Here is a 24,455-nt window from a genome sequence, read left to right as displayed (position 1 = left end):
AAGCGAACTATATGCTACAAGTTATTGCTCTTTTCCTTTTATATAATATTTTTTTTTTATTTTTGCATTTGCATTTCATGTTGCTTTTGTTGTTTTGTTTTATTTGTGTTTTGAAATTTAAATTTTATGCCTACATACGATCTGACGCTCGATAAGGTGGAAAATTTAGGACAAATATCTTGTTTGAGTTAATATAACATTTTGTTATCCTTTTTCAATCTAAGGGAGAGCATCAAGTTTGTTTGATATTAATCATCATAAGGGCTAATAAATGTTTTCTCATTTCTAAAGCAACTTGGTTAAGGATATAAGATATTTATTGTTCAACAAAGGATTGTTGGTGAAATTTGTCATAGAAAAGTTTTGATAATTTGTTTCCTTTTTTTAAAAAAGTTGTTTGCGTATAACCTACTCTCGGACTAGTTTTATTGATTAAGATGTGAAGAAGTATTGCATATGAAAATATCCCACGTCCCCCTTTATTTATTTCAATAAACTTTTGAAGGGGAAAAAGTTGTACTTTTCAAAAAAAAAAAAAAAATGCACATATTGGTAAGTCCTTGTACACGAAAGAATAAATTTTAAATTTTTAGCAGATTAGTTTTTTTGTGTCACAATACTTTGGTAAAAAATAAATTTGAAATAAAAAGGTTTTGACATCTACAAGGTTTTGATCTTTTGCACTTTTTCAATATTAATTTATCACGTTAGGTTCTTAAGATGGTTTTTCGAAATCTTTAATCAGTATCTATAATATGCGGCGTTATCGATGAAATTTGGACGTGCGCTAGAGAATCTCTATAGAAGAACTCGAGCGGCTGTATGGAATGGTGCAGAGTTGTCAGATTAGTTTGTGACCTCATCGGGAGTAAGGCAAGGCTGCACATTGAGCCCCACTTTGTTCTCACTTTTTATAAATGACCTGATTGATTATCTTCCTGGTGGAGTGGATTTCGCAGGAACACATATGAAGGCCTTATTATTTGCAGATGACATTGTCATGTTTGCGTATTCGCCGGAAGCGTTACAGCTCATAATAAACAGGTTATATAATTACTGTTGCTTATGAAACTTAATCGTTAATACGCAAAAGTCTTAAGTGATGATATTTAAAAACGGTGGTGGAAGAAATGCTTCTAACGAGAAATGGTCATGTAACGGAGAAGCCTTAGAATGTGTAACCGAATACAAATACCTAGGGGTAATTTTTACGAGAAGTTTGAGCATGCAGAAGCATTTAACTGTGAAGTTAGAAAAGGCGAAAACAGCCATTAACTTATCATGGAAAAGATGCTTCATGAACAGAAACATTGCGCATAGCAGTAAGCACAAGGTATTTGAAGCTGTATCGCAGAGCATACTTTTCTATGGCGCACAAGTTTGGGGATGTATGAGATTTCAAACGGTGGAAAAACTCTTGACACACTATATTAAAAGGATATTTAGCTTACCAGTCAACACACCAAATTACGTGGTAATGCTCGAAACAGGACTATCACCTTTACACATAAAGACCTTGAAGTTGCAAGCCGATTTTCTTCAGTACATATTAAATTTATCAGAATCCAGATTAGTCAAGAAGGTAGCTATCAGTGCCATACACGAACGAAACAGCTGGTATAGAGAGTGGTCAAAACTTGCTGAAGAATGCAATTTAAGCTTTGATTTAAACCTGGAAAACATTGGTAGTCTTCTACAATGTAATCTCGAAGGTGGATGAGAAATGTAGAGCTGAATATATAGCTGAAGCCTCCAGTTCCATCTACAGAACAGTTTACAGTAGATAAAATCACAATTTGGCTGAGGAAAACTATTTTCGTGACTCTAATAAGGTTAATGTTATCGCTACAATGGTCAGACTTCGCAGCGAGCTTATCAATCTTCAAACTTCATGCCTCACAGACCTGATCTTCCATTAGAATGCAGCATTTGCAACATGAGAGAAAGAGAAGACGTCATTCACTTTTTGGGAAGATGCCCAACTCTATAAGAAACCAGAAGAAGCGTTCTTGGGAGTGATGTTTTATCTGAAGAGCAAGTCCTGGACGAATTGAATCATATGAACGTTAATAGACTTTATGAATATTGTGTAATTGCGCTCAGATATAGAGCAAGAATAATTAACGAAGATTTTTGATTAAACAAACCTTTAACTGTATCTTATTTGAATTTTTAAATTTTATTGGTTTCCATATAATTCCTTATTTTAAACACATATGTTATTTAAAACGGTTATATCTTTGTAATTAAATTAATATATTATAGTTGTCAATCTGGCAGACGGCAAATGCCATGTCATAATGATTTTTGTAAAGGTAAAAACGTATCTATTGTTAAATTCAAATGTTGATCCAATAAAATCCAAATTATCTATCTGTCTATCTATAATATGTTTGAATATTTATAACCCCTCATTAGTGTTTGACTTTGAGGGGGTGACTTCCTGGCCACGTAAAAACTTCATAGTTGCGAAGAACCAACAAGCCTCGGATACGGACGGATTTACTGTTGACAACCTACGCAAAAGAATTAAGGACAACGAACTTCGGATATGTACGTTGAATGTTAGGTCCCTTAACAGACCACGTATGTGGCCGAAGAATTAGCGGAGGTGCTAGACTGCTATAAACCGGACATCACCGCCATCCAGGAAATTCAATGGGATGGGCCGGAAAAAAAGAGGATGAAAAACTGCGATATTTACTATGGTGACTGCTATCGCGAAAACCAGCAGCACTAATTTGAATGCGGTTTTGTCACTGGAGACAGATTTAGGGAAGAAGTCTTGAGCTATAGGTGCATCATCGAGCGCCTCATGACCATTCAGCAACATTAGCCTGATATGCGCGCATGCCCCACAAAAGAGAAAGATGACAACACCAAAAATATGTTCTTCGAGCTCTTAGACAAAACATATGAGCAGTGTGCTAGCTACGATATTAAAATTGTCATGGGCGATTTTAATGCCAAGCTAGGAAGGGAAGACATCTTTGGTGGAATAATCGGGAAAAACAGTATACACTTCCGACAACGGATTCAGGCTCATAGATTTTGCTGCAGGTCGAAACGTCATATTAGCCAGTCCGCGTTTTAGACACCTCAATATCCACAAAAGAAGATGGAGTTCTTTAGATCAATCTACCGTTAACCAGATTGACCATATTGCGATCGACGCCAGACACGCTTTCAGCATCATGGATGTCCGAACTTTCCAAGGAGCTAAAATCTACTCGGACAGTTACCGCGTTGTAGCCAAGGTAGCACTTCGGATTTCCAGACCCAAGGCAAAACAGGGAGGTGCTGGGAGAAGGTACAACGTCGAACGGCTACAATCGCCAGAGATCGCCAAATCCTCTTCCGACCGAGTTACAAGTAACCTCTCTCGAAGTTCTCTGCCACCAACACCATGTATCGAAGAAAAATTGCAACATTGCCAAGATGCAATCAAAGAAGCCGCCTCTGATGTGCTTGGTTTGAAGCAGCCACTAACAAGGAACCCCTGGTTTGATGAGGAATGTCGGCAGGCAATTGCAGCCAAACAACAGGCACGCAAAGCCGCGCTGCATAAAAGAATGAGAGCTGCTCATGAGCTCTATGAGCAGAATAGGCGAGAGGAACGCCGACTTCTCAGAAAGAAAAAGGGAGGGCATGAGAAGCGTGCGGTCGAAGATGTTGAGAGGTTTAAAAGCAGGAATGAAGTTCGAAAGTCTTATGAACATGTGAAACGAAATTCACAGGTACATAAACCTAGAACCGAAGGCTGCAAAGCCGGAAATGGAAACACCATAGTGGAACCGCAGTCAATGCTGAGAATATGGAAGGACCACTTCTGAAGAGTGTATAACGGCGACGACGAACCGAATTTCCCTGTCAGGCAGGATAGTGATCCATTCAAAATAGACGACGAAAGCCAACAATCCCGTCCTCCCCACTTAGACGAAGTAAAGATTGCCATATCTTAGCTGAAGTCTAATAAAGCCGCTGCAGCGGATGGGTTGAATGCCGAGCTCTTTAAAGCAACTGGAGATAAGTTGGTTAGGAGCATGCACCAACTAATCTGTAAGATATGGTCGGGAGAAAGCATACCGGATGAATGGAAGCTCAATATTGTTTGCCGATCCTGAAAAAGGAGGCCCTCTAAAATGCACCAACTATGGAGGAATCGGTCTACTTAACATCGCTTCCAAAATCTTCTCTGCCGTAATATGTGAACGTCTAGAGCCCATCGTCAACAACCTGATAGGTCCTTATCAATGTGGTTTTAGACCAGGAAAGTCCACAGTCGATCAAATATTCACATTACGGCAGATCCTAGAAAGAACCCAATAACACCAAATCGACACCCACCATCTTTTCATCGATTCCAAGGCCGCATATGACAACATCTACAGGGACGAGCTGTATAGATCCATGTCTAGTTTTGGCATCCCTTCCAAACTCGTCCGTTTGTGCAGGATGACCATGGAGAATTGACGCTGCTCCATAAAGGTTGGAAACAACTTAACAGAACGTTTCGATGTCAAAAAAGGTTTTAGACAAGGTGATGCGCTGTCATATGATTTTTTTAACATCGTGCTTGAAAGAATAATGCAGAGCTCACTCGTCAACACTAGAGGCACTATCTTTCAAAAGTCTGTCCAATTACTAGCATATGCTGATGACATTGACATAATCGGAAGAACTCAGGAAGTGATGTCAATGGGGCTTTTGTAAGTATTGAGGCAGAGGCGGCAAAAATGGGGTAAACGGTTAATGAGGGCAAAACAAAGTACATGCTGTCGTCAAGAATGGACATACAACACCGAGCGACGTCTTGGTCAAAACGTCACCATCGACAGACGTATCTTTGAGGTAGTCAAGGACTTCGTCTACCAGCGCTGAGATCAAACGCAGAATAATTCTTGTTAACCGCTGTTTCTTTGGACTAAGAAAGCAATTGAGTTTTAAAGTCCTCTCTCGAAGGACCAAAGTGTTGCTATATACGTAAGACCCTTATCATCAACGTCCTGCTATACGGCGCAGAAGCATGGACTATGACAAAAGCAGATAAGAGAACCGTGATCTACGGTCCCGTATGCATCGAAGGGGAGTGGAGGAGAAGATGGAATGACGAGCTGTACGGGCTGTACAGCGACGTAGACTTAGCCAGAAGTGTAAAAGTCCAACGACTAAGATGGCTGGGTCACGTAGAGCGCATGGAAACCAATGCTCCGACCCGGAAAATCTTCGAATCTTCACCCACAGGACAGCACAGTAGAGGAAGAGCGCGGATCAGGTGGCGATAGAGAAGTTTGTTCGGTGAGGCCCTAGTTCACACAGGACTGTAGCGCCACTTTAAGTAAGTAAGTAAGTAACATGTCGTTCGCAATATCGGTTGACTTTGCAAACTAACTTCAACCAATTTCATGCTTTTCGTAATTGAAATTAGAACGTACCATATCAGTAGGCATGAACTTTAAAAAAATGGTAAATGTTGGGGGGCGAGATTTTTCTGTCCATAAGCTTTATTTTCGAAACTTAGCATAATAAAGTAATATATTTAATCGATTTTAGATTTTAAAATAAAATATTCAATTATGCTCTTTTTATTCAATGAAGGGTATAAATGGCACTATTCTTCAATATTCAGAGAAAAATGTATATAGTGTTTTTGTTGATGTTGGGTTGAGTATGATTTATGTACTCGTAGCTATTCATGTTAACAATTGATGAATCAAAAAGTTTGAACACAATATTTTAGGAAAACCTCTTGTTCTCTATCCAATTCTGTGTCCATACCATTAGTGTATTAACATATGAATATTCTGAGCCACGCAATTGAAATATTTCAGGTAACAATATTGGAAATGCGTAAATATAAACACAACATGACTATTAATAAGTTATTATTGACTTAGGTAATTATATTCATAAATAATAAATTTTGCCTGATTTTGTTTTTCATTGTTTTCAAAATCTTCACCCTTATAATTTGTGTACATTTTGTAGATATCCACCTACACACATTATTGAATTAATAGGTTATCACCTTTTTAATGAGTTTGTTTGAATATACATAAACGCCCTCAAAAACTTTTCGTTGCGATAGTGTAAAGTATGATATAAATAGAATAGGATTTATTTTTTTATTTATTATTAAATTTCAAAGGGAATTAAATTAGTAAATGCAAAGAACAAAAATGAAAAAAAAATGTTAATGTTTTTAAAACCAGTCTTTGCTTTCGGAAGTGAAATATTCACCAAAATGAAATTCAAATAAATTCATATTTTTTTAATTCAAAAAGTAGTTCGTGCAAGATTCTTATGCAAATATTGCAAGATATGATCGGACATTGTATCTAAACATGCGCCGGTTAAGTACTTTAGTGAATTTAACATTTGAATAGATAATATCTTCAAACTGTGTGTTTGCTAATTGGAACTTTCATTTGACACTTGGGGTCTGTTCTTTTTCTACCTCATTGTTAACAATCATTATTTTTTGTCGTTCCTAAACATAAGATTGTTAAGATTTTTAACAATATTACAACATTATGTTATCACATCGTTTCTAAGCTCATTGTTGAAGTGTCAAATAGTTACGATTTTTAACAATCCCCAACTCAGCTCAGAATCTGAGTTGAAGGTGTTGAAATGGCAAAGTGATTGAGATATTTAGAAACAAGTAGATTTTTTTTTGACGTGGGAGAAACAATAAATTTAAGCTATTCGTCATATGAATCGCTATTATAAATAAAAAAAGAGGCTGGGATGCGACCCACACTGATAACTTCCCATCCCGTCTGTCGATTTGTCTTGCTTAAAAGTTTGTCTATATGTACTCGTATCAATTTTTACCAAATTTGCGTACTATTTTTTGTAGATTTTATTTTTTGTGAAAAAACGGACTGTTGGATTTTTATATAAAAATTACTGAATATTGAAAACAATATTTTCTGTGAAATAAAATAAGTTTGAAGCTAATATTTTTCATTTTTAAAAAACTATTTGAGCCGAAAGTAAATTTTGACCAAGTTTTAGTATTGTTTTTTGTTTAAAGTTTTATTTTTTGTAAAAAAAACTGTCAATTCGAATTTTTAAAAAAATTTACCAAATGTTGAAAATAATATTTCTTATAAGATACAATTAGTTTGAAGCCAATATTTAAAATTTTTGAAGAGATATTTGACTCGAAAATCAATTTTTAAACATTTTTTTTAGGTTTTTATTTTTTGTAAAAAAACTGTCAATTCGATTTTTTTTAAACTTCAACTTAATGTTGACAACAATATTTTTTGAAAGATAAAAGTAAATTAAAGCCAATATCTCAAAGTTTTGAAAAGATATTTGAATCGAAAATCACTTTTTACCAACTTTAATACATTTTTTTTATGTTTTAATTTTTTGTAAAAAAAACTATCAATTCGATTTTTCACAACATTTTTCAAAATGTTGAAAACAATATTTCTTATAAGATAAAATTAGTTTGAAGCCAAAATTTAAAATTTTTGAAGAGATATTTGAGTCGAAAATTAATTTTTACCAACTTTTATACATTTTTTTTTAGGTTTTTATTTTTTGTAAAAAAAACTGTCAATTCGATTTTTCTCAAAATTTGTCCTAATATTAAAAACAATATTTATTATGTTTTATTAGGCTCTTTTGGTCTTTTTGTTTTTTGGAATGCGAATAAATAAAAAACTATTCCATTCTTTTACCCAAAGTTTCGTAAGAATTCCTTACTTCTTCAGGTTATTTTTTTGTTCTTTATTCAATACTTGCATTAAATCATATTATAATTGTTAAAAACTCCGTATTGCATCCTCCCGACAGCTGTCGGGATATATTTATATTTTATATTTCTTATAAGAAAAAATTAGTAAGAAGCTATTATCTCAAAGTTTTGAAAAGATATTTGAGTCGAAAATCAATTTTTACCATCCTTAATACATTTTTTTTATGTTTTAATTTTTTGTAAAAAAAACTGTCAATTCGATTTTTCACAACATTTTCAAAATGTTGAAAACAATATTTCTTATAAATAAAATAAGCTTGAAACCTAAATTTAAAATTTTTGAGAAGATATTTGAATCGATATTCAATTTTTACGAACTTTGAGAAATTTTTTTTTAGATTTTTATTTTTTATAAAAAAAACTATCAATTAGATTTTTTAAAAAATTTATCAGATGTCAAAAACATTATTCTTTGTTGCACAAAATTGTTTTAGAGATGAAATCATATTTCAGTCGTAAAATTTTAGGGGTCACAAATTTTTTTTTTCAGTTTTATTGATTTATAAAAAAAACCGTTATATTAATTTTTTTCAAAAAATATACCTATTGGGTATCACGTTACAGTATATATCACCTTTTTTTCAAACTGCTATGGTAAAAAAAACCACCCACGCAATTTTCTTGAGAGCCCTTTCTGCATCTTTCTGCCTTATTATCTGTATAACGAAATTTATTTGAAGTCTATATCTCTTCTGGCTCTTGAGCTATGGAGGACGAAAAAAACGTCGCGAACGTACGGACGTACGTACACATGCACGCACAGACATCTTTCTAAAAATCTTTTATTTCGACTCTAGAGATCTTGAAACGTCGAGAAATGTCAAAATATTCAATTTGACAAATCGGACCCATTACAATAACTTTCTATGGGAAGTTAATAAATAAGGTGGCGCAACGCGCAACAGTCCATGAACAACCAGGGCCTAGTGACTTACAACTCTCAACCATTCCTGTGTGCCAGTAATGTTGTCAGAACGGCTAATTTGAGAAAGCACTTTTTCCTGACAAGTATTACTCTTGGAGAATATATCAATTCCTCGCAAGAGGCAGTACCCGTAAAAAAAGTTAGGTGGCACAGGCAGGGATTGAACCCAAGACCCCTCGCATGACAGTCCAAACCTATCTTAAAGCTAGACAAAAATTCATAAAACTAGCTTAATTATCCAAAACTTACAACTAACTTAATGGTCCCATACGGACACTCTAAGTTAAAATATAACACTTAAAACTAATGCCTTTCGGTCCTTAGATCTATTTTACTTCAATTTAAATGTTATTTATTTCTGTATTTATTACAAAATTTGAAAAAAAAAACTAATATCGAAAACCTTTTTTTATTTTTACTTAAAAACTACTTAAAATAAGGTCCTTAATATAAAACTTAAAGATAACTCAAACTACCTATTCTACCTAGGCCCTAGCCAACGGAGTTGAATTTTCTCCGACTTCTAGATATTTATTTTCAGTTTCCAGTCGTTGCAATATCGCTGAATCTTGTCGAAATCACGCTGCAAGAGAATTTTAATAACATCAACGTTTCGGGCCGTTCTGTACGCAATTAGATCGTCGGCGTACGCAATTGCCTTTGTTAGACTACCTATCAGGTCGCTGGTGTAAATGCTGAAGAGAATCGGCGAATTCACCGCTCCCTGTTGAAGACCATTTTTAATTGAGAATGTTGTGGTAGAAGTTAAGTTGCCACTTTTGACAACAAACATTCTACCGTTAAGCATATCATAAAGTATATAAAACAATGGATTGCTTATGCCAAGCTTGCTCAGTTCTAGGTAAAGACCCTTTAACCATACGCACCTGTGCATTGTTGTTTTGCTTTATTCCATTGGATATCAGAAACGCGTTTAGACGCAGCATGAATTGTGTCATGACCCTCTGGTTTATCCGGAATTATTTTGCTGTCTGCACCCCACTTAGTCAGAGCCCTATTGATGATCTTTCCGAAAACTTTGCTGATACTCGGAAGAAGACTTATCGACCGAAGATTTGATGGGTTGGAGTTGTCCTTTCCCTTTTTCGGGAGAGGATGAACCACAGCGGTCTTCCAATGCACTGGATAATATGCATTATTCAGAGCATTATTGAAGAGTGTGGTGTAAATGTCAATTGCCTCCATCGGTAAATGTCTTAGTACAACGTTGGATATACCATCGTCACCTGCTGACTTTTTATTTTTTATTGAAAGCTGAAGTTCAACCTTCGTCACTACCAAGGGACTTGCTCCTGTTTGCTCGGCGATTATTGCATTTGCCAAGGAATCGTCATTAAATCGCATGAAACCGCGGTTCTCAGATCGCCATTGCGTGATATCATTACTGAGGTAAAAGTGATTAAGTAGGGCTCTGTTTTCCAGGTCGCGGTTGGAGCGAATGCTAACATTCACCTTGTACACTTACTGGAAGGAAGTCCAACGCACTAACCATCACGCTACGGGTACTAAATTCGTTAATAATTATGCGATTTAAAGTTATAAAAATACTTTTTTCAATGTTGGTATTAATAGATTGACAGGCTAAAAGATCGGCAATTTCATTAATTTTTTTCGAAATAACAAAAATAGTTTACAATTGTTCAAAAAGAACAAACCACTGTAAAACTGAGCTGTCATTGTAACCTGTCATAATGGATGCGTTCAATGTCAGATAGATATTGCATCCGAATAGCTTTTTGTAAGTGTTTAACGTAAAAAAGAACAGTTTTTTCAAAACAGCTGGGCTGTCTGTCAAAAATAAATATAAAGCTATCCAAACATTTATGTTATTTTTATTATTGACAGAATATCCAACATATGGTTAATGTGTGCGTTATTAAAATTATCCATTGAATGTTTTTATTCTATAACAATTTAAGACCTCTAAATCTAAATCACCAAAAATCTAAGCTACCTAAGTATGTTAGAAAGTTTCAGTGTTCACCCCTTTTTACTGCCTTTCACCATTGCCAAGAAGAAATGGGATATAATACATAAAAGCACAAAGATCGCACAAAACAAATTTATTGAGATTCTAGACTTTTGTCTTAAAGAAAACAATTTTCTTCAATACAAACAAAATTTTGGCATGCCAATGGGCAACCCACTGTTTGCGTCTATTGCAGATCTGGTTTTGGACCGCACGTTTAAGATGAATGTTTAAATAACATCGAAGAAAAACTTGCGTTCATAGCAAAATATGTTGACGATATATTTGCAGTAATGGATAAAAAAAAACATAGACAAAGTAATAAACATTCTAAACGGATTCCAACCAAAAATTTAATTCACAATTGAAAATGAGTTTAACAAAATAATATCGTTCTTAGATGTAAAAATCTATACCGTGAAGAAAATCGTTTGCTTTTCGACTGGTATCAAAAACCAACAGCATCTGGAAGATTAGCTTATTGTCATCAATACTGCGACCAACCTAGTGAATAAAATTTTCAAAATAAGTGATGTACGATTCCACGTTGCCAACGAGAAAAAAGTCATAAAAATTAAAGTCTCCTTTTAAAACACAAAATGCAAATTCCACGAGAATATATTGATGAGCCCGTTAGAACGCACCACAAAACCATGGTTTACGTCCGAACTTTATCCGACAACTTCAAAAAATTCATTTCCAATAAAAGTCGAAGATGTTGAGAGGTTTAAAAGTAGGAATGAAGTTCGAAAGTTTTATGAGCAGGTGAAACGAAATTCACAGGTACATAAACCTAGAACCGAAGGCCGCAAAGACGAAAGTGGAAACATCATAGTGGAACCGCAGTCAATGCTGAGGATATGGAAGGACCACTTCTGCAGAATGTATAACAGCGACGATGAACCGAATTCCGGTGTCAGGCAGGATGATCCATTCAACATAAACGACGAAAGCCAACAATCCCGTCCTCCCGACTTAGACGAAGTAAAGATTGCCATACCTAAGTTGAAGTCTAATAAAGCCGCTGGAGCGGATGGAATGAATGCTGAGCTCTTTAAAGCAGCTGGAGATAAGTTGGTTAGGAGCATGCACCAACTTATCTGTAAGATATGTTCGAAAGAAAGCATGCCCAAAGAATGGAACCTCAGTATTGTTTGCGATAATGAAAAAAGGAGGCACTCTAAACTGCACCAATCCACGCATATAAAATCTTCTCTGCCGTAATATGTGAACGTCTAAAGCCCATCGTCAACAACCTGATAGGTCCTTATCAGTGTGGTTCTAGACCAGGAAAGTCCACAGTCGATCAAATATTAACTTTACGGCAGATCCTGGAAAAAATTCAAGAACACCAAATCGACACCCACCATCTTTTCATCGATTTCAAGGCCGCATATGACAGCGTCTACAGGGACGAGCTGTATAGAGCCATGTCTAGTTTTGGCATCCCTTCCAAACTCGTTCGTTTGTGCAGGATGACCATGGAGAATTCACGCTGCTCCATAAAGGTTGGAAACAATTTAACAGAACTTTTCGATGCCATGAAAGGTTTTAGACAAGGCGATGCGCTGTCATGCGATTTTTTTAACATCATGCTTGAAAGAATTGTGCAGAGCTCACACGTCAACATTAGAGGCACTATCTTTCAAAAGTCTGTCCAATTACTGGCATATGCTAATGACATTGACATAATCGGAAGAACTCAGCGTGATGTCAATGGGGCTTTTGTGAGTATTGAAGCAGGCTCCGCTGTGAACGCAGAAAACAACCCCAGCGCAGAGATCAAACACAGAATAACTCTTGCTAACCGCTGTTTCTTTGGACTAAGAAAGCAATTGACTGCTAAAATCCTCTCTCGAGGGACCAAAGTGTCGCTATATAAGACCCTTATCATCCCCGTCCTGTTATACGGTGCAGAAGCATGGACTATAACAAAAGCGGATGAAAGCACCTTGGGTCGGTTCGAGAGAAAAGTTCTTCGTGTGATCTACGGTCCCGTATGCATCGAAGGGGAGTGGAGGAGAAGATGGAACGACGAGCTGTACGGGCTGTACAGCGACGTAGACTTAGCCAGAAGGGTAAAAGTCCAACGACTAAGATGGCTGGGTCACGTAGAGCGCATGGAAACCAATGCTCCGGCCCGGAAAATCTTCGAATCTACACCCACAGGACAAGTAGAGAAAGACCACGGATCAAGTGGCGCGAAACTGGAGACATCTAGCTAGGGACCGAGCTAGATGGAGAAGTTTGTTGGGTGAGGCCGTAGTTTACACAGGACTGTAGCGCCACCTTTAGTAAGTAAGTAAGTAATCACAATAATTACACAAATTGGTTAATAAATTAACTCAATCAAAAATTTAAACGCTTTAAAAACCAAAATTGCATTCTGAACAAAATGAGCGAAAAGAGTAATAAAACTTATCTTAAAAGTACTGCATGCTATGAATCTTTCAGAGGTTAATGTTAAAGTCCAATCTTTATAATTTTTCGAAATTTGTCATCAAAAATGTAACACATTCGAGTTTTTAAAGGTCAAAACTATTATTTTAAATTTTTTAGATTAAACTGTACCTTTTTTAACAGACTCCGTAATGCAGTTCTTTCCGATTTCAAAACTATTTCTTTGTAAAATTGGTAGATGCATTTCCCTCACTAACAAAAAACACCATCAGACGACGTCAGATAAAAACAAATATTTTAAAATATAAAGTCGACTTTAGACGCTGTATATTGAGCCTGCTTATCGTTCAAAATTTGTATAAATTCCTAATAAATTGTGGCTTTTTGATTAAAACAAATATGTTTAATTCTCAATTTTTTTTTCACTTTTAAACTTTAATAGACCGACAATATATTAAACAATTTCTATATTGGGTGACTTTGCTGTTTAATCGAGATTTTCAAGTATTAAAATCGATCCACCTTTTTTAAACAATAAATGCCGTCGAAAAAAATAAACAAACTAAAGCATTTCACTATCATGAAATTTTAAAGATCATACTCATCCGTCACTTATCATTTTTAAACAAAAGTTTTATAGTTAACAGAGAAAAGGTCAATATTTCGGAAGTTTATATTTTTAATATTTCCGAAAATTTTCTTAATCAAATTGACGCAGAAGCTAATGATCACTTAAGCTTTGTATTTCTTTTCTTCACTTTCCCATTGTGCAATAAAGAATTCTTGAGAATTCGATTCATAAAAATTCTGTTCTCACATTTCTGACCACATTAGTGGAAAATTTGTATGAAAAACTTTGTTTACTGACACTTGAAAAATCTCTGAGTTCTTTAAAATATTAACTGGCCAATTATGATAGAATTTAGTTAATTATTTGCACATTAAAACTTTATTTAATGAATCTAGACTTTTAACCGAGAGACCAGGCACAAACGACAAAAGTCAAGGCAGCACATTATTTTGTTAATGGATTTTTTCAAAGTGTCAAAGAAGACCCCGAAACACAATAGATAGATGTTTTAGTTGTATGCAGGTCTGTGTCTTGACATAGTTAGAGTGATTATATTCGTTTAATTAAATTAACATTTACCTTACACACTTTAATCAAGCAAGAACGAAAAATTATTAAAGTTCTATTAAACAAAAAAGGTGCATTGCACCACATTATCAAAGCTGTCGCGCGCGCCAGTCACTTATTACAGATAGCAAACTCACTATAACTGTTTGCGAGATGCTAAATAAACAAACTAACCTCAACGGGGTGTTGCTAAATAAAAGATCACGGTCATGATAAACTGGTCCACTGACATAACAATCTAAACAAATCATTTCAAGTCAACAAATATAATCTACCTACTATTTACATATTTATGAATATCTATCTATATAAATGTTCATATAATATTTGTGATAAGAAACAAAAACAAAAAATATAAGATTCTAGAAATAAAACGTATCGCTCGAACTTGCTCTTCTGAGGAGGTCATAAAATTAGTAAGATTTGATGATACGTTATGATTTATTGTTTGATTAATTTGTAATTTAAGTGAAAAGTGTTAAGTGTTAACAGAAGATTAATTCTCAAAGAGTTGACATCTTGATTATTTTGTTCGAAAGAGAAATAAAGCAAAAACTATAAATGAAATCTTAACAAAATGCTTTCCCGTCTACACGTTTTGACGTTTTGCCCTTAATTTTAAACACACTTTGACAGTTTAGAGTAAAAACGTGTTAACTTACCTTTAATATTTTTATCAATTAGAATTAATTAAAAGACGTATAGAAACTTATCGAATCTTGTATTCATTTTGGGTTCTTTCATAAACATTATTTATACACTTTTATGGAATAAGTGTACAGAAGTCTAACAAATATGCTAAACGGAATCAATAATTTACTTCTAACTTGACTTTGTTTATTTTCTTGAAGCAGTTTCCTGCTTTACAAAAAAAGTATTTACTTTTTGCCATTGCGTGATGAGTGTAAAAAATGCTTGAGAGTGCAAATATGAAATAGAAGTTTTAAAAGAAGAGGCTCTTTAAATGAAGTATCCTAATTTTGCTAAAGAGGCATCTATTAATCTATATTCATCCAGAAGGAAACAGATATCAAGAATAGGATTTTAAGCAATGGTGGATCCAGGGGGGTCGTAGGGGTCATGACCCCCTCCCCCCTGGGAGATAATTTGTTTGCTTTTTCGTAGGAATTCCCTTGAATTCAAAACTAATCGTACTGCGTTAATGGATATGACCCCCATTATATTTTGAATTATTTATTTTTTTGTATATGAAAACAACATTTGTATTTTACTTCCTTAAACTTTGTTGCTAAAAGTACTACTTTTGAATGGAGATTGGACCAGGAACGTAATATGAATCGTATATTCAGCTCTATTATAAAAACACAGCACAAATTCATCAACTTTTGACTAATTGACGATCCAGGGGGGGGGGGGGGTCATATGAGCCAAAAAGTTATACATTTAAGTTGTATATGTAAGTAAAGATTTCATTTAATGATTTATTAACGATTTATTTAACGACATTCACCAAAAAGTGGTTTGCTGTCAAAAATAACTCAAATTTTGATTTTCGTTCAATTTAGAACTAGAAAAAACTTTAGTCATGCTTTAAATTATTTTCATAAAAATTGTTTCTAAGAAAAAGAACAAATATTAAAGTTCCTAAGAAGAAACCTAGAATAAGAGATCATCAATTTTATATTATGTTGCCTTTGAATTCCTTAAACTAGCCTTCAATTTTATTATTACATTTTTTTGACACACATAAATAGTGATTATTGAAGTGATTTTTACTGCGACATGTAGAAACTATATAGCAAGTTTTGCATTAGTAAACAATTTCAAACTAGAGTTTTTAATCAAATATGACATTACGACGGTAGAGAAGTCGAAAAAAGTGGGAACCTCGATTCCTCCCGTCTGTCTGTCTTTCCTGGCCCCTACAGTCCAAACAAGTTCTGATTGAAATTAAGATTTTCAGCTGATTAAAATAACAAAAATAACAGCAGTCCCCACACAAATTTTTTGGTTCAAACATGTGAATTTTCTAAAACTTTCTCAAAATTTTCTGTTCTTAATTTGGCTTCTTTCTACAACAAAAACATATTTTCGTATTGCTCCAGAAGGGTACCCCTCATAAAAATCTTTATTTTGTTTTTAAGATTTCTCAAGAACTAATGGAACGATTTCAAAATTCTTCTCTTTCTGTGCAAGCTCTTGTCAATGATCAAATTGATGATGATTTATTATGATCAAAAATGTATTTTTTTTATTTTTAATAAAATACTAATTTTGTTTACAAAACTTGATATCTCAGAGAGGGGACAACATTTGTTTACGAAATTTAAATGTAAAATGTTCATATATTTATAAGCTCTTAATTAAGTGCATACCAAAAATATTTGTAAGACAAAATTTAAAATGATTTTCGAAAAAAAAAGGTTAATCTAAATTTTTTGACAAATAAAATGGCATTTAAATTATTGAGAAGAACTTATTTTGGAGGTGTGTACATTTTTAAATCTTAAAATATAGGCAATATTTTTAAACGGACTTTTTGGAAGAAATTATCAAGTTCTTGCGACCCAGTCTTGCATTTCATCTCTTTCGAAATTGGTTTTCTGTTGAATACAAAAGATCTTAAAAAATTAAATAAATCTACTTTTTGAAGTGAATTTGCTTTGGATGCTCTAGAACTGAGATTCAAACATGAATTTCAATAATACAAATGTCCCAAAAAATCAAGTGACACTTTTGTTAAACTAATGGCTAAGTGAAAAACATAATAAACGTTTCATATCTATTGATATAAAAGCTTTGAAATGTGTAATTTGTGAGTGCTACAAATCTTTTCTTCCCAACTTATTTGTTTACTTACCTTACTTTGTTTTAATTTAATTTTTTAGATAAATTATGTTCTTAAATACAACTATTTCCTTGAATTCAAAAAATAAACCTTTTTGTCTCTACAATTTTTAAGTTTTGTTGACGCCAAATACGAGTAAGCAGATTAATAACGATAGTAATAAGAGATTCCCGGAAATTGAGTTCGAAAAAACTATTTCAAAAAAAGCCCGACATTTTTACATTCAGATCCTCTCTCATTTTCTGGATTTTTTAAATTTTTGCAGCTTTCTTCGCATTAACAGAAATGAAAACAAGAAAAGAGTGTTTTGTTTTTGGAATAAGGCAACGTTTCAAAACAATTTGGTACATTTCTGCGCGAAATGCACCAAAAACCCTCTAAGCTATTGTATTTTAGCTCTTAAATATGGTATATTTGGACAACTGTTCGAATCTTGCAATGCTTTCATATGAGTGTTCTAAATAATTTGATAGCTAAAGTTGTCATTTAAGCAAATATTAAATTTTGTTAGCATCCTTTACAAAACATTACTTACATACTTAAGGTGGCGCTACAGTCCTGTGTGAACTAGGGCCTCACCCAACAAACTTTTCCATCTAGCTCGGTCCCTAGCTAGATGTCTCCAGTTTCGCGCTCCAAGTTGGTCACCTTCCACTTGTGCGCGCCACCTGATCCGCGGTCTTCCTCTACTGCGCTGTCCTGTGTGTGTGGATTCGAAGTCTTTCCAAACCGGAGCATTGGTTTCCATGCGCTCTACGTGGCCCAGTCATCTTAGTCCTTGGACTTTTACCCTTCTGGCTTGGCTAAGTCTACGTCGCTGTACATCTCGTCATTCCATCTTCTTCCCAACTCCGCTTCGATGCATACGGGGCCGTAGATCACACTTATTATTATTATTCTTGGAACTTTTTATCGACTGTGGACTTTCCTGGTCTAAAACCACACTGATAAGGACCTATCAGGTTGTTGACGATGGGCTTTAGACGTTCAAATATTACGGCAGAGAAGATTTTATAGGCGATGTTAAGTAGATTGATTCCTCTATAGTTGGTGCAGTTTAGACGGTCTCCTTTTTTCAGGATCGGGCAAACAATACTGAGGTTCCATACAGATAAGTTGATGCATGCTCCTAACCAACTTATTTCCAGCTGCTTTAAAGAGCTCGGCATTCAAGCCATCCGCTCCAGCGGCTTTATTAGACTTCAGCTTAGATATGGCAATCTTCGTCTAAGTCGGGAGGACGGGATTGTTGGCTTTCGTCGTCTATGTTGAATGGATCATCCTGCCTGACAGCGGAATTCGGTTCGTCGTCGCCGTTATACAGTCTGCAGAAGTGGTCCTTCCATATTCTCAGCATTGACTGCGGTTCCACTATGATGTTGTGTCTTTGCAGCCTTCGGTTCTAGGTTTATGTACCTGTGAATTTCGTTTCACCTGTTCATAAAACTTTCGACTTTCATTCCTGCTTTTAAACCTCTCAACATCTTCGACCGCACGCTTCTCATGCCCTCTCTTTTTCCTTCTGAGAAGTCGGCGTTCCTCTCGACTCTTCTGATCATGAGCAGCTTTCGTTCTTTTATGCAGCGCCGCTTTGCGTGCCTGTTGTTTGGCTGCTTGTTGGTGGCTGTTTGAAACCCAGCACATCAGAGGCGGCTTCTCTGATTGCATCTTGGCAATGTTGCCACTGGTTTTCGATACATTGTGTTGGCGGCAGAGAACTTCGAGAGAGGTTACTTGTAACTCGGTCGGAAAACATTAGAGAACATTTTTAAGCGGTGAATATAAACTCATCTAAGTGTGTGACCCCTCCTGATGAAAAGTCTGGATCCGCCCTTGATTTTAAGACCCAGTTTCTCAGTGTTAAGTAAAAGTTAAATAAGTAACAAATTTTGTAAAATAGTAAGGGATTCATGGCGCATATTCATTAGCAAAAATATTTGAAATTTCCCTTCTAATGAAATTGTAAAAATGTCAGATTCAAAGTAAGTGCAAAATGAATTTCGATGTTTTACAACATTCAAAATTAAATTATCGTACGTTATTTAAATATATATATAAATCACTAAAATAATATTTTATATTTGATTTTATGTTATTTGATTATTTAAAGCTGTCAAAAAACATTATTCTTATTTTATATGTTTTTATTTCTCATAAAATTGATAGTTCTGGATTAATTAGTTTTGTAGGGTAATTTTGAATTAACAAAACTAGTTAATTTTTTACTACATAGTGTTTACATTAGTTAATGCGCCCATTACAGTTGGGTATTTTATTCTTTAGCGTCTTCCAATGCTTTTTAAACCTATAGTTTTTTGATATTTGACAAGTAAAAACTACAACATTACTTAAAATAGAACTCTACACGCTTCAACAATGGGTAGGTTCAGAAAACATAAGGGACTTCATGTGCAGTCAACTGCATTCTTTGAACGTACATTTTGACCAAGTCAACTAGTTTTAGTTTTTTAAGTATGATAAACTTCAACTTAGAACGTTACTAATCTATCTTCTACCTTCAGTTTACGGTACAAAAAGTGCCAAAAAACATTATTATCTACAAAATACTCCTCAGGCAAACTACAAGTCCATCCCAATCTGCATTTCGTATTGTAAAGAAATATTACTTATTTCTTTTCCAATTTGTCGAAAAACCGTTTTACACAAAATATTTAATGAAATTGTGCGAAAAACAAAAGTTCATCTTTCAGTTAATTGAAAAAAAACATGATCGATTGTCATTCTGACATACGTTGACTTGGCTTGATAGTTAGGGAGATTTGTCTTGACTAACTTTCCAGTCAAGGTTCCAATAAAGTTGCATTAATTGCAAGGCAATTTTTTGGCATCTGGCCAATCAATTGCTAGAAACTTGTCTTACTTTCAAATCCATTATGTCACCTGAACCTACCCAACGTATTTAAATCAACTACAAGCTACACGAACATTGGACATGTTCAGATGACATAATTGACTTAAAGATCAACCGAAAAATTATTTCCAATCAAGGCAACTTTGTTGCAAATTATAGTAACCGTGGCGTGATGGTTAGTGCGTTGGACTTTTATGCCACAGGACTTGGGTGCAATCCCTGCATGTGCCATCTAAAGTTTTTATTTCATGGGTACTGCCTCTTGCGAGGAATCGACAAATCCTCCAAGAGTAAAAGTTCTTTCTCAAATTAGCCTTCGAATTCGGCTTAAAACTGTAGGTCCCCTCCATCCCTGACAACAATGCTCGCACACAGAAATTGTTGAGAGTTGTAAGTCACTAGGACCTACAGTGAATCAAAAAAGTCTGCTTACAAATAAAACAAATGGAAATTAATAAAAAATTCCGCTTTATTTTAGGAATAACTTCATGAAATATGCTTCCTTGTTTTATTAAATTGTATGTATTCTTACAAAATAAAAATTAAAGCTTATAACAAAATTCACAAAAAAAATTTACAAAAAATTAAAACACTAACAAAATTTGTCCCAAAAAAGTCTGCGTACGACACTGTTCTTGCTTAGAAACAATTGTGAAGTGCAACGGGAAATTAACTGTTATCTTGTCAATTGTGTTTTTCTGGCTTCTTTATATAATTATCAGTTGAAAATTTGAGGCAAAGCTGAAAATTATTGTAATTTGAGTTGATAAAGTGAAAAATAGTTATGATAGAGCTCATTTTTAAAATGAGTCGAAAAATTGTGAAATTCCTATGGGTACCAGGTCAATTATTATTGAGCTTTACAACAAGGGAACTACATTACGAAAAATTGGTGATATTATTCACAGAAGTCATTCCTCTATCCAGAGAGTGGTAAAAAACTTTAAAAGTACCGGAACTTTAAAAGTAAAACCACAATCAGGGCGCCCTCAAAAGGTTAGGTCGGATTCTAAAATAAGTGCTCCCAAAATCGCGTCGGGAATTTTACGAGATTTTGATGTGAACATTAATCCAGAGACAGTAAGAGTTGTTCTAAGAAAAAATAATGGTAGAATTGCAAGACGGAAGCCGCATATATGAAAAGTGAACGCTAAGAAGCGTTTAGTGTTTGCAAATGAGTAGATTAAACAACCAGACGAGTTTTGAAAAACAGTTATGTTTTGTGACGAAAGCAAATAAAATTTTTTAAATCCGATGGCCGTACCATGGTTTGGAGGAAGCCAAACCAAGAGTTTGCGAAACAAAACATTAACCCCACCATCTAACATGGTGGTAAAAGTGTGATGGTATGGGTGTTGAAAATATGCAATTTATTGATACTCCAATGGATAAACATTTGTATCTGGATATACTGAAAACAAACTTGCCTGAGAGTGGTCAAAAGATTGGTTTACCAAGGAATAACACGTTTGCCCAAGTTAACGACCCAAAGCATAAGTCACTATTAGTTCAGGAATGGCTTTTGTATCATGTTCCGTAGCAACTTCACCCGCTTCCCCAATCACCTGATCTCAACCCCATAGAGAATCTATGGGAATGGATTGATCATCGTACACGAACACATAACATTGCTTTGCAAGCTGTTCTTCGCTCAGTTTTGCAGGAAGAGTAGAATAAAATTACACCTGACGATACAAAGAAGTTTCTTTCTAACACGAAAAGTCGACTTAAAGCTGTTATTAGCTTATTAGCGCTAAGGTATACCAAACAAGATATTAAGCTAAAAAATACAGTGTCGTACGCAGACTTTTTTGGGACAAATTTTGTTATTGTTTTAATTTTTTGTAAATATCTTTTTTTGTGAATTTTTTTATAAGCTTTAATTCTTATTTTGTAAGAATACATAAAATTTAATAAAACACGGAGGCATACTTCTTGAAGCGGAAGAATAAGAATAAAGCGGATCTTTTAAGTTATTTCCATTTGTTTTATTTGTAAGCAGACTTTTTTGATTCACTGTAGTTCTCAAGGGACTGTTGCACCCCCTAATTTATGCTTTTAAAAGCCAATTTTTGGGGATATTATAAAGTTTTTTGTTTTGTTTTGTTCAACGAAAAATAACGTTCTTAATAACTGGTAAGATTTTGAGAAAAATCGAATTGAAAGTTTTTTTTTATAAAAAAAAAAACTAAACAAAATTCAAAGTTGGTAAAAATTGATTTTTGATAATTAAAGCTTATAAGAAATATGCTTTCAACATTCAGTAAAATTTTGAGAAAAATCAAATGGACAGTTTTGTTTACAAAAGATAAAAGCTTAAATTTTCTTTTTAAAAGAAAAAAGTTGGGAAAAATTTAAATTTTCAACAGACTCAAATAGCTTTTCAAAAATTAAAAGTATTGTCTTCAAAGTTTTTTTTTCACAGAAAATATTGTTATCGATATTCATTAGTTTTTTTTTTTGTAATTCAACAGTCCGTCTTTACATTGAAAAATAAAATCTACAAAGAAAAGAACGCACATTTGGTAAAAATTGATGTACGGTTCTTGATATCTCTCAAATTAATTTCATTCATCCAATTTGTAAAAATTTAAGAAATGCTACTAAAATTGGTAAAAATTTGTTTTCGACTAAAAATCTATTTAACAAAACTAGATTTTCGAACTAAACTATTTTAAAATTTTTAAGAATAATTCAACTGACAACTTGCTTAACCCAACACGAAAACCTATAAAGTTTTAGAAAGACAAATCGACTTACATGATGGGAAGTTATCAGTGTGGGTCGCATCTCAGCCTATTTTTTTTTTAATTTGAGCTAGTAGCAGAAGTCAAATTAAGAATACAAAATTACCTTGGTTAGTTTTAAACTATATTTAGAAATATGAATACAAGCATTCGTACTTTACTGATTATGTTATGATTAAAAACAAGAAAAGCTATTTACATTATTTGTAGATTTTTATATTTCAAAACCTTGCGTATAATGAAGACATTAAAAGGTAAGATACGGAGTCAGGACAAAATCCTTTGAAAAAGCCTCTTACAAAATAATAGTATGTCTTGATAAATTTCTCATAAACTTTTAAACACACTGTATTGTCCATAGAACCAAATTTTTAAATTTAGGTATAATTCGTCTTCAACTTAATCAACTTAATCATGCTGAATCTTCATTATACATATATAAAATGACAGTTTCTCATCCTCCTCTACGTGGTTTTCATAAAAGTTTAAGGTTAACATTATCGTATGTTAAAACAAATGTCTTAAACCTACCTAGTTATCTTACAGTGCTCTTCTTTAACTTCTCATAAGAAAAATTAAAATTTTTCGATGTTTTAAGGTCTTTAGAGTCTAAATAAAAGATTTTAATAAATGACTTTTAAAAAAATTGAGTGGGTGTTTTTTTCACCATAGCAATTTAAGAAAATTTTGAAGAAAATTCAACTAACGGGTTTAATAAACATCAAAAAAACTGAACAAAAATAATTGTCTTCTCTAATATTTTACGAATACAAAAATATGTAACGAAGAATAACGTTTTTTGACATCTGGTAAAGTTTTGAAAAAAAGTAGAATAAACATTTTTCTTACAAAAAATAACACTATTTAATTTCATCGTATAGAAAATGTTGGAAATAATAATAATAATAAGATTCAGTTAATTTTTTATAAGAAACCGACATTCAGTTTTTTTCATAAAAATTAAGATTTACAAAAAAAAGTAGGTACGCAAAATGGGTAAAAATTGAAATTAAGGCATTGACTTCAAAATTATATTAGTATGTGCTAAATTTTTGTCGTTAACTTAAGATATTGTTTTTAGAAAATTATAATCTGTATTTGATTACATAAGAAAAAAGAGGCTGGGATGCGACCCACACTGATAACTTCCCATCCTGTTTGTCGATTTTGTCTATATGTATTATGTACTCTTATCAATTTTTACCAAATTTGCGTACTATTTTTTGTAGATTTTATTTTTTATGAAAAATGGACTGTTGGATTTTTATATAAAAATTACTGAATATTGAAAACAATATTTTCTGTGAAATAAAATAAGTTTGAAGCCAATATTTTTAATTTTTGAAAAGCTATTTGAGTCGAAAGTAAATTTTTACTGAGTTTTAGCATTGTTTTTTTTTTTTAGAGTTTTATTTTTTGTAAAAAAAACTGTCAATTCGATTTTTTTTAAAAATTTAACCGAATGTTGAAAACAATATTTTCTATAAGATAAAATTAGTTTGAAGCCAATACTTTATTGATTTGAAAAGATATTTGAGTCGAAAATCAATTTTTACCAACTTTTATAAATTTGTTTTTAAGGTTTTTATTTTTTGTAAAAAAAAACTGTCAATTCGATTTTTCTCAAAATTTTACTGAATGTTGAAAAGAATATTTCTTATAAGATAAAATAAGCTTAAAGCCTAAATTTCAAGTTTTTGAAAAGATATTTGAATCGATATTTAATTTTTACGAACTTTGAGTAATGTTTTTTTAGATTTTTATTTTTTATAAAAAAAAACTGTCAATTTGATTTTTTTC

General features: G+C 33.5%; 1 protein-coding gene across 3 annotated transcripts in view; it reads right to left on the bottom strand.

Moving 5' to 3' along the window:
* Positions 1-24,455, bottom strand: part of LOC129941136 (glycoprotein 3-alpha-L-fucosyltransferase A) — a 63,604-nt gene that overhangs the window by 35,773 nt on the left and 3,376 nt on the right. Inside the window, exon 1 of one of the 3 annotated variants that reach the window (XM_056049695.1) lies at positions 14,240-14,833. The exons of 1 other annotated variant lie outside the window; for it this stretch is intronic. The gene's annotated coding sequence lies outside the window, so the exon portion shown is untranslated. Of the gene's footprint in view, positions 1-13,260; positions 13,433-14,239; positions 14,834-24,455 lie in introns of those variants that run through there. One more of the 3 variants, XM_056049694.1, reaches the window with a different exon arrangement.

This window comes from Eupeodes corollae, chromosome 1 (assembly GCF_945859685.1).
Source record: "Eupeodes corollae chromosome 1, idEupCoro1.1, whole genome shotgun sequence".
Taxonomy (NCBI): domain Eukaryota; kingdom Metazoa; phylum Arthropoda; class Insecta; order Diptera; family Syrphidae; genus Eupeodes; species Eupeodes corollae.
This window is presented reverse-complemented; position numbering and strand designations above follow the sequence as displayed.